Genomic DNA, 12,153 nt, shown 5'->3' on the forward strand with positions numbered 1-12,153 from the left:
AAAGAGCATGATTTTTGGGTTTGTAGAGGAGAGAATTTGTGTTTATTCACTGCTGGTTGCTGCCTCCTTCTGCTCTCCCTCTTTTCTGCCGGTTGCTGCCTCCTTCTGCTCTCCCTCTTTTCTGCTACTGCTGCCCTTTCTCTCTTTCTTTTTATATGCTAAGAAACCTTAGTCTTTATTTTACAAAATAGTCCTTCCTTAAGTTGACAGTTTACATTTAAGTACTTCAATAACTATTTTTCCTAAAAAGGAGAAATAGCCTTGCATGAAATCTTCAAACTCTGACTTAGAGGACCTAAATTGCTGATATAAAAACTTGGATATCGGTTTAGATGCTTTGGAATGTAATTTGGACTCGTTTCTTCACGAAACCTGTTTGCTGGCAGAATTCTGTTGTCATCTTTGGAAAATCATATCTCCCTCATATTACATCATTTTTTGCTGAACGTTGGAGCGTGGATAGGTATTTGAATTAGGAATCCAAGAAAATTGAGTTTGCATCAATTGGACTTTTGTAGATCTAGATATTAAATTTTGAATGGCCAAAGGTCAACATTGGCAGAATGCGAGATTTGACTTTGTAGGATGTGATTTCCATGATCTTTCTCCTTTTATTTTTCTTGCATTACATTTCCAGAAAGGTATGGATGTTAGCTTTTTAGTGCCACTAGAATCACTTCATTTCAATCTCTAGAACTCACGCTCTGAACAAAACATCGACTGAACGTCAAATCTACCAATGACCTCCAATTTACTCCTTTTTGCATCTTTCATCCAAAAATGCCTTCAAAACATAAAACAAAGAATATCAAGGCATTTTATATATAAAACATGGACAAAACATTAGGTAGATGTGGGTGAAACTATCGAATAATATGGTTACATCAAATACCCCCTCACTTAGCTCTTGCTCGTCCTCGAGAAAGGATAAATAAAATCAAATTGAAAAAAACTATGATCAATCTCTTAATCTCCCATCAATGTCCAAGAATATATGCATTATAAACAAGAATACAATCATGAAGGATAAATAGTATAATTCTTATAATTCATTTACATGCAAACTTCAAAACTCAATCAATCGTCGGGATTTAAATGAAATCTATGCCATGCCAAAGTGATAGGTCCTCTCATTGATATACACTCCAACACTCATGTGTTTAGGGTTTATGTGTTTAAATCTCTCAAATTCAATCAAAGAGTATGTTCTATCATAAGCTTGCTTTTCAATCTCATCTCCATTAGCAACTTATTCCAAGTACTACATGAATCAAAAGGTCTTATTTTCCGGTTGTAATGGGGCTAAGGTTAAGGTGAGGTAAAAGAAAGTAAAAGGAAAGGTTCAAACCAAAGAAAGTAGAGCATTCTGAAAAATGATATTTCAAACAAGATATTCCATCAAAGCACATAAATTTTTCATCTTTAATCACCAATGCTTAACTTCTTTTGATTTCAAGCTCTTTCAACATAAAATCTTAAGAACATAAAGGAACATTTTTTTTTCTTTTTTTTTCTCTTTTTTTTCTCTTTTTTTTTATTTTTACCTTTGGCAACTTTGCCCATCTTTTCATCAAGCATCACTTCTTCTTTCTTTTCACATAATTTCCAACCATAATTCCATGAGATATCATAAGTATGTCATTGGCTGCCTCCCAGTAAGCGCTTTTGTTTTATGTCATTGGCTTGACATGTGGCATGCTCATTCTTCATAGATTGGTTCAGCTAACTCTATAGAAGCGGTGAGTTCTGTCATCCAACCTTCATAGAAAGGTTTCAAACGATGCCCATTGACCTTGAGTACTTTGTTGGTTTCTAAACTTGTAATTTCAACTACACCATAAGGAAAAACATTAGAAACAACAAAGGGTCCAATCCAACGAGAGCGCAATTTTCCAGGAAAAAGTTTCAAACGAGAATGATAAAGAAGGACGTTGTCTCCAACATGAAACTCATTTCTTGTAAGCATTCGGTCATGAAGATTCTTAGTCTTTTCTTTGTAAATCCTTGCATTCTAGTAAGCATCATTTCGAATTTCTTCCAACTCTTGTAGTTGTAGTTTTCTTGCAATCCCAGCAGCATCATAATCCATGTTACATTGTTTAATGGCCCAAAAAACTTTGTGTTCAAGCTCCACCGGTAGATGACATGCTTTCCCATAAATCATTCTATAAGGTGACATTCCTATAGGTGATTTATAAGCAGTCTGATAAGCCCAAAGTGCATCTCCAAGACGTAGACTCCAATCTCGTCGGTTAGGTTGCACTGTTTTCTCCAAAATGGACTTGATTTCTCGATTTGAAATTTTAGCTTGGCCATTCGTTTGAGGATGATATGCTGTGGAAGTTCGATGAGTCACATGATATTTGCGTAGCAATGCTTCCATGGAACGATTACAGAAATGAGTGCCATGATCGCTAATGATAGCTTTAGGGATTCCAAACCTGTCAAATATGTGAGTCCTGACAAAATCTAAAACAACCTTAGCATCGTTAGTTCGTGTGGCTTTTGCCTCAATCCATTTAGACACATAATCAACAACAAGAAGAATATAAAGATTGCCAAATGAAGAAGGAAATGGACCTATAAAGTCAATACCCCAAACATAAAAAATTTCACTTACAAGAATATTCGCTAAAGGCATTTGATTCTTATGAGTGATATTACATGTTTTTTGGCATTTTTCACATGATTTGCAGAAGTGATATGCATCTTTAAAAATAGAAGGCCAATAGAAACCACTTTCAAGTACCTTGTGGGCTGTTATTTTTGCTCCAAAATGCCCACCACAAGAATGAGAATGACAAAAAGTGAGAATGAAATGAAATTCATCTTGTGGTACACACCTCCTAACTACTTGATCCGCACAAAATTTCCAAAGGTAAGGATCGTCCCAAAAATAATATTTAGCATCAGCTCATAACTTATCTTTTTGGAGTTTAGACAAACCTGGAGGGAATTCTTTGGTAACTAAATAGTTTACCAAATCAGCATACCATGGTCTTGTAGAGGAATGCAACATATACAACTGCTCATCGGGGAATGTCTCTCTTATTGTTTCGATCTGTATATCCTCAATCCTCAGTCGGCTCAAGTGATCAGCCATATGGTTTTCAGCACCTTTTTTGTCTTTGATCTCAAGATCGAATTCTTGTAAAAGCAAGATCCACGTAATCAGTCTTGGTTTGGACTCCTTCTTCTTCAAAAGATACCTGAGAGCTACATGGTCAGTAAAAACAATGACTTTTGTACCAAGTAGATATGACCTGAATTTTTCAAGAGCAAACACCACTACAAAAAGTTCCTTTTCAGTTGTATGGTAATTGCATTGTGCTCCATCCAACATGCGAGAAGCATAGGTGATAACATGCAAATTCTTCCCAATTCTTTGCCCAAGCACAGCTCCTACCGCATAGTCATTCGCATCACACATTATCTCAAAAGGTTCATCCCAATTTGGTGGTTGGATGATAAGGGTAGATGTGACACGTCTCTTAAGCTCATCATGTGCATCTTTACATGCTTGATCAAACATAAAATCCACTTCTTTGGCTAATAGTTTGCACAAGGGTGTTGTAATCTTCGAGAAATCTTTGATAAAGCGTCGATAGAAACCTGCATGGCCTAGAAAAGAACGAGCTTCCCTCACGCATGAGGGGTAAGGCAATGATGAAATAACATCTATCTTAGCTTTATCAACCTCTAATCCATGTGAAGACACAACATGCCCAAGAACTATTCCTTGTTCTACCATAAAATAACACTTTTCATAGTTCAAGACAAGGTTAGTTTCAATGCACCTTTTCAAGATCAAAGATAAATTTTCTAGACATTTATCAAAAGAATCACCATACACCGTGAAATCATCCATAAAAACCTTAATTATTCTTTCAACATAGTCAGAAAAAATACTCATCATGCATCTTTGAAAAGTTGCAGGAGCATTACAGAGACCAAAAGGCATTCTCCTATATGCATATGTACCAAATGGACATGTAAATGTAGTCTTTTCTTGATCCTTGGGATTAATAACAATCTGATTGTATCCACTATATCCATCAAGAAAGCAATAAAAAGACTTACCTGCTAGGCGTTCAAGCATTTGATCCATGAATGGTAATGGGAAATGATCTTTGCGTGTAGAAAGATTGAGCTTTCTGTAATCAACACACATTCTCCATCCACTCGAGATGCGAGTAGGAATGAGCTCATCATTTTTGTTTTTCACCAACGTGATTCCAGTCTTTTTGAGCACCACATGGATTGGCGCGATCCATTTACTGTCAGTGATGGGGTAAATGACTCCTGCATCTAACAGTTTTAAAATTTCAGCTTTCACTACCTCCATCATAGGCGGGTTCAACCTCCTTTGCATTTCCCTTGTTGGTTTTGCGTTGTCCTCCAATAGTATGTGATGCATACACATTGAGGGACTAATGCCCTTGATGTCAGCTAAAGTCCATCCAATGGCCGTCTTGTGATCACACAACAACTTCACAAGCTTTTCCTCTTGCATACTTGTCAAACCTTTTGCTATGATAACGGGAAGTGTATTGTTGTCGCCAATGAATACATACTTCAAAATATCAGGCAAAGGTTTTAATTCTAACTCAAGGGCCTGTAAAATAGATGGCAAAAACTTTTTATGTGAGAGTACTAAATCAACAAAGACATTACCATGGGGAACGGTTTGCAAAGCTTGTAAGGCCAATACTGATTCGTGCACGTTTTGGGGAACACACATGTGCCTCTCCATCTTTTCTATCTTGGTGAAATCATAGCCATAGCTCAAAGCTATGCTTAATCCATCTTCGCAATCAAAATCACAAACTTGCTGCACACACTTATCAATTTGGTAATAGCATGTGATAGAATAAACATTGCTATAAGGATATTTCATTGCATCATGAAAATTGAATTCAATTTTTTCATCTCTTACTTCCATAGACAAGGTATCCTTACCACATTCAACCTTTGTGTTGGCGGTTTTCAAGAATGGTCTCCTAAACAATATAAGAGTGCTGGTTGATGAATCACAAGAATCATGTTCCATATCAAGAATATAAAAATCATATGGAATAACCAAACTATCAATCTTGACTAGGACATCTTCTATCACACCAAGTGGGTAAACAAAACTACGATCCGCAAGTTGTATTACAATGGTAGTTTTATTTAAAGGCTCAAGACTAAGAGAATCATAAACATGTTTGGGCATAACACTAATGGATGCACCTAAATCGCATAAAGCTCTTTTAAAACTAGCATTACCAATAACACATGGGATAGTAAACGCACCTGGGTCCTTTTGTTTCAAAGGCAGATTCTTTTGAACAACGACAGATACAACTTCACACATACTTACCGTTTCATGACCTTTCAGTTTGAAAGCTCTCTTGGTAGTACACAACTCCTTCAAGAATTTTGCATACTTGGGAATTTGCTTGATAACATCAAGCAAAGGAATGTTTAGTTCCACTTTCTTGAAAACCTCTAAGATCTCTTTTTCTTTGTCTTCTTTCTTTGACCTAGAAGAACTCACAGGAAAGGGTGGAATTGTTTTAAAACTGGAATTAATTGAGTGAGCAGTTACCTTTGGAGTGTTGGTCTTTGTTTCAGTTTGTGGAGGAGGAGGATGTTCTTTCTTTGTACTCAATTCAGTTTCTATCTCTTCTTCCTCCTCCATCTCAATTTGTTTCAACTTTTTCTCTTCAAGTTCTTTCCCATTTTGCAGCATGATAGCACTAACATTCTCTTTTGGATTCAATGCTTGGGAGGGCAACTTTCCATTCATTTGTGCTTCCAATTTCCCTACACTTGAAGCTACTTGCCCCATTTACTTTTTCAAGTTGTGAATACTTGACCTTGTTTCCTGTTGAAAAGACATGACATTTTGTTGCAAGGTAACAGTATTAGAAGCCAAAGTTTTCATCATCTCACGAAGATCATCATTGGATGACGACCCCATAACATTGGAGTTTGTGAATGGAGCGGGTTGTCTTGCTTGATAATTTTGTTGGGGCTGAAATCCATGGGGATGGAACTGTCGACCTTGATTGCCTTGTTGGGATGGGTTGCCGTAGTGTAAGTTGGGATGATCTCTCCATCCGGGATTGTACGTGTTGGAAAAGGGATCATATTTACGCCGGGGCTGTCCGTTGAATGCTCCATTAATTGCATGAGCTTGTTCAATGTAATCTTCTTGCATTGTTGGGCACATATCTAAAGCATGTCCTTGTAAGGAGCATATGCTACAAACTTTCACCTGCTGCACATTTCCACAAGCCAAAGAATGCACAAGAGAAGTAAGATCATTAACTTTATTTTCAAGGTTAGAAATACTTACCTCATTTACTTGTTTGTTGGAGAAGTCTCCACGAGTGCCAAACTGTTTTGAGTTGGCTGCCATGTTTGAGATCAATTGGCGTGCAACCTCGGGTGTCTTATCCACCAATGCGCCTCCATTTGCAGCATCAATGATACTACGGTCAGTAGGCATCAATCCTTCATAGAAATATTGAATGAGCAACTGATCGGGTATTTGATGATGAGGACATTGAATGCAGAGTTGCTCAAATCTTTCCCAATATTCGGAGAGTGTCTCTCCATGAGATTGCCGAATCCCACATATTTCTTTCCTTATGTTGGCAACTCGAGATGATGGGAAATACTTCTCAAGGAAAATCTTCTTCATAGCATTCCAAGTTCCAATAGATCCTGGGAGAATAGAGAAAAGCCATGCCTTTGCTGCCCCCTTCAAAGAGAAAGGGAAAGCTTTCAACTTAACTTGTTCTTCATCAACTCATTCGGTTTCATGTCAACACAAACCATATGGAACCCCTTGAGATGAGTATGAGGATCTTCTCCTGCAAGAAAATTAAATGTTGGTAACAAATGTATAAAACCAGATTTGAGCTCAAAGTTTACATTATTTTCATTGTTTATGCACAATGGTTGATCTTCCACGTTAGGAGCAGCAAGCTCCTTGAGTGTTTGTTGTCGTGCAATAGCCATGGTGTTGAGGCGAGCTTCCTTTCTTAACCTGCGTAAAGTGCTTTCTATTTCAAGATCAATCTGCACTTGAATTTGATTAGTAGAACGGGTCACAGGCATAAATTGCTAAGAAAACTCAAAAGAAAGTAACCACACAAGAGATTGAAAACAATGCAAATTGTACGAAAATCCTACGGTAGAAAACTAAAACTACATAAAAACACTAGAAAACAGCGGAATTTGGCCTCAATAGGGTGGAGCTAGTGATTTATCACAAGTCCTGTTCAGAACGTCGTTTTCCTTCAGGAAACAAAAGACCGATACCTAAAGAATGAAAAGAGCATGATTTTTGGGTTTGTAGAGGAGAGAATTTGTGTTTATTCTCTGCTGGCTGCTGCCTCCTTCTGCTCTCCCTCTTTTCTGCCGGCTGCTGCCTCCTTCTGCTCTCCCTCTTTTTTGCTACTGCTGCCCCTTCTCTCTTTCTTTTTATATGCTAAGAAACCCTAGTCTCTATTTTACAAAATAGTCCTTCCTTAAGTTGACAGTTTACATTTAAGTACTTCAATAACTATTTTTCCCAAAAAAGAGAAATAGCCTTGCATGAAATCTTCAAACTCTGACTTAGAGGAGCTAAATTGCTGATTTAAAAACTTGGATGTCGGTTTAGATGCTTTGGAATGTAATTTGGACTCGTTTCTTCACGAAACCTGTTTGCTGGCAGAATTCTATTTTCATCTTTGGAAAATCATATCTCCCTCATATGACATCATTTTTGCTGAAATTTGGAGCGTGGATAGGTCTTTGAATTAGGAATCCAAGAAAATTGAGTTTGCATCAATTGGACTTTTGTAGATCCAGATATTAAATTTTGAATGGCCAAAGGTCAACACTGGCAGAATGCGAGATTTGACTTTGCAGGATGTGATTTCCATGATCTTTCTCCTTTTATTTTTCTTGCATTACATTTCCAGAAAGGTATGGATGTTAGCTTTTTAGTGTCACTGGAATCACTTCATTTCGATCTCTAGAACTCACGCTCTGCACAAAACATCGACTGAATGTCAAATCTGCCAATTACCTCCAATTTACTCTTTTTTGCATCTTTCATCCAAAAATACCTTCAAAACATAAAACAAAGAATATCAAGACATTTTATATATAAAACATGGACAAAACATTAGGTAGATGTGGGTGAAACTATCGAATAATATGGTTACATCAACTTATGCTCATGATTTTTTTTATGAGGGAAAAGAATCATTATGTCTATTAATACTTTTAACAATCTTCCTCAAAACATTCAATTCAAGTTCAATAATACCTCAACTTATATGACAATACTTGTGCTCATCATTGCAACTAAAATAACATTACAAATTTAACATCTAGCCATAAATACATGTACGTGGTTTTTCATAAGGAAGGAGAATAATATGTTTATCCAGAATTCTTTTAGCATCGATCACATCATATACATATTGAATTACACACTAGTTGTTATGGCATCTAAACTCATATTTGTCACTTTTAACATTGTCTTTACAATAAATTACATAATACTTTAAAATCTAAGGTTGCCGACTATACATCACCACGTAGTAAGTCATCTTCTTAATTTTTGATTCCACAATCAATAATTAATATTTTATCTCCTTAGTTACCGATTTCCTTGGGTATAATTCTTGAAGTAATCACACATATTAATCTTATGTTTACTTGTCGCCATCACCGCTTAACATAATTTATTTGTAACATTACCATGTTTTCTATTTTCTAGGTATCACAATCGTTGTTATATTATCACCCTATTAATATTTGCTTTGACTTGGTAGTACATCAAACAATATTCTGTCTTAAGTTGCCAATCAATCCCCTCATCATATACATTTTTTAGCATCGGTTAATGGTCTTACATAATGGTTTCCATTATATAATCAAGGATAGTTTCAATGGTTTCCATTATTTGGAAAGAACAACAACATAGTTTCTACTCATTAGAAACAACAACATAATGGTCTCCATTCAAAACAAAGACAACCACATGAATTCTCTTTTTATTAAAGACAACCAGGAAGTAACTTTTGTTGCCCATGATTTAATTTAAAGGACATGCCAACTTAAATAGAAGCATAGGGAAAAGGAGAACCTACATCATCATCTTATAATTAACCAAATTGTACTTTGCCTTCTTGATCATCGTTCTTTTGGACAACTAAACATTAAAAGTTGCCATATTTATAGATATTTGTAATTAATCATCAACTATCAATCTATATCTTGTCCTTAGTCACTAATACTATGATTATTAAGTATTGTTCCTTTCTTATCCTTAGTTACCGACACTATTACCACTAAGCATCTTCCTACCGAGTTTATCTTTAATATTTTACTCCACATCTTCATACAACCTTATGCCGCATTATTTTATTTGAGCAATGTTCAACAAATAACTGATGACATGTATTATAGTCTAGGAATCCTTGTACATATAGAATTCTTCAATGCATAACTATTCATTCCTAACTATGATCAATTTTTGTATATGGTTCTTGAAACATTAAACACATCGTACTCTTTATTTCATTGTATTAGTAAACGTTTTCAAATGAGATAGTTCACAACACTCATTACCGCTAATCCTAGCACGAACCCCATTAACCGAAGTTAACCTTATCCTTTACTTCTGACTATCTAACATGGATATTATTAGCCAAAGTTAATCTTCAATGCTTATTCCTGACTATCCAACATGGATGTCATTAGCCAAAGCTAATCTTATCATTCATTCCTGGCTATCCAATATGAATACCATTAGCCGAAGCTGATCTCATCAATCAGTACTGGCTATCTAACATGGATACCATTAGCAAAAGCTAATCACATCATTGAACCATGATTATCTAATATGGATACCATTAACCGAAGCTAATCACATCATTTAACCCTAGTTGTCCAATATAGATACCATTAGTTGAAGCTAATCACATCATTATTCATTACGTTTCATTTAATAAGGTGTTCTACGCATTCCTATTACAAAGTACTACTACACATGTTCAAGGATCATATTCTTTTCCATAACCTCATCAAGTTCATCACAATGTTGACAAGTAGTACACAATTAAGTTCGATATATACATTCTCAAGGATTCTCCCATCTAAATTTCTATAGGCTGAAACATGGGTATTAACATTAAGTGTTCATTTCATCAATCTTTACTACATCATTCCAAGTGTTAGAACCTTTAACCAACAACAAATTCAAAGTAAAGATTAGAGCTTGATTAGTCCTAGATGGTTTAGTCCACCCAACTCCGAACACTGTTTGGTATGTTAATTGTAACTAAAGTTTTAGAACTCTTTTTCGAGCATGATATATCTCTATGGAAAGCTAATACATAGGGCTACAACTGTGATGTCGGACACAATACTTAGTTTTTCCATCTACATGTCTAAACTCACTCATTATAGTAGCATAAGAAATCTATCAAGTACTATGTTAGTCTGGACCCTTACTCAGTGTTTTTCTCATAATCTGGAGTTATACAACTCCCAATAATTCGGAACTAGTTTTATTGGAAAGATAACCTCCATACCTACAACTTTTATAAAGGCACCAACTCCACATTAGATCGTTGTAAGACTCATAATTAACAATTATAGTAGCACCCAACATATATCTAAAACTAATTCGATGGTGACATAGAATTCGACAGCAAAAACTTTTTCGCTAGTGACACATAATTCATCAATGCAATTGCTGTCCTATGGCTGATGCATGAAATCGTCAGCGTCTAAGTATACTGTTAACTCAGAAATTGTTGACAAAAACTGAGTCGTTACTGACCTAGAAATCGTCAACGCAACCTAGTTCTATTGTTGGCACTGAAATTGTCAGCGCACATAGGCTCTGCTTACTTAGAAATTATTAACGAAAAGTGAGTCGTTGCCGACCTAAAATTGATCAATGCAACCCAGTTCTACGGCTAATGCTAAAATTATCAATGCACAAATCTTATTGTCAACACAGAAATCATTGACGAAAACTAAGTCGCTGCTGACTCAAAAATCATTAACGTAACCCAGTTCTATGGTTGATGCTGAAATCATTAGCGTATATAGGCTCTTACTGACTAAAAAATTGTTGATGAAAACTGCGTCGCTGCCAATTCAGAAACCGGTAGCGATAGTCAAGTCATTTCAATCTTAATCTCTCCATCATTTAATTGTAAGGTTTATGCTAGGCTTTCCCCTTATCTTATAACACTCCTAAACTAAATTGAACATAGACCATAGCCAACCACATTCAATCTATCACAAGTATAATCACAACAACATGCCATAATTCATATCTTCATTCATTTAATCTAAATTCATGTAAATTCATCAATCTCATCACAAAAATCAAAGCATTAATATCAACATAAATTTTGTTTCAGCACAAATATGTTTCTAGGAATCCAACAAGATCACACCCCATGTATTTCATCATTTCATTTTCACATTTCATGCAAGTTCATCAATCACATGTGAAAAATTAAAGCATTAATCATCAACATGCATTCTATTTTAGTTTAAACATGTTCTTAGGAGTTTAACAAGGTCATTGTTATGCATTTCATCACACAATTACATTCTGTCGAGCCCCTCAATCTGGCCGGTTTTTTCTCCAAGTTCATGTGTTCAAGTTCTTTCGTTTCTTTGGTTGTTATTTTCTGGAAATATGTCCCCCATCCAGCCCTTATTCTCCTTAGTCTTTTTAACTAGTTCTCTTAAGTAATAGGCGTAAGAACCCTAACCAATCCCTTGAGGTTTTCTTTTTCTTTTTTTATGTCCTAAAATCCCAAGAAACAAGTAATGAGGTGATGTTCTTTCCTTACCTTATGATTTTGAATAGCTTTAGGAAGAATTTAACATTTTTTCTCTCCCTCTTCTCTCGGTTTTCTTCTTCTTCATCCCTTACGGTTTCTCCTCCTCCTGACAGCTTCCAGCTAGTTCTAGACCCCTTCTCCTTCCATATTTTCAATTGTTCAACCTTCCATCTCACTCTCCCTTCTCTCTTATGCCTAAGAAAGGCACATGTAGATGGGGTTTTGTTCAATTTTCTTTGGAAAAGAGGAAGAGTATGAACATGCAGTTGGACACATGCAGCAGCTGCAGTCA

The sequence above is a fragment of the Populus nigra genome, chromosome 9 (assembly GCF_951802175.1).
Source record: "Populus nigra chromosome 9, ddPopNigr1.1, whole genome shotgun sequence".
Classification (NCBI taxonomy): Eukaryota; Viridiplantae; Streptophyta; class Magnoliopsida; order Malpighiales; family Salicaceae; genus Populus; species Populus nigra.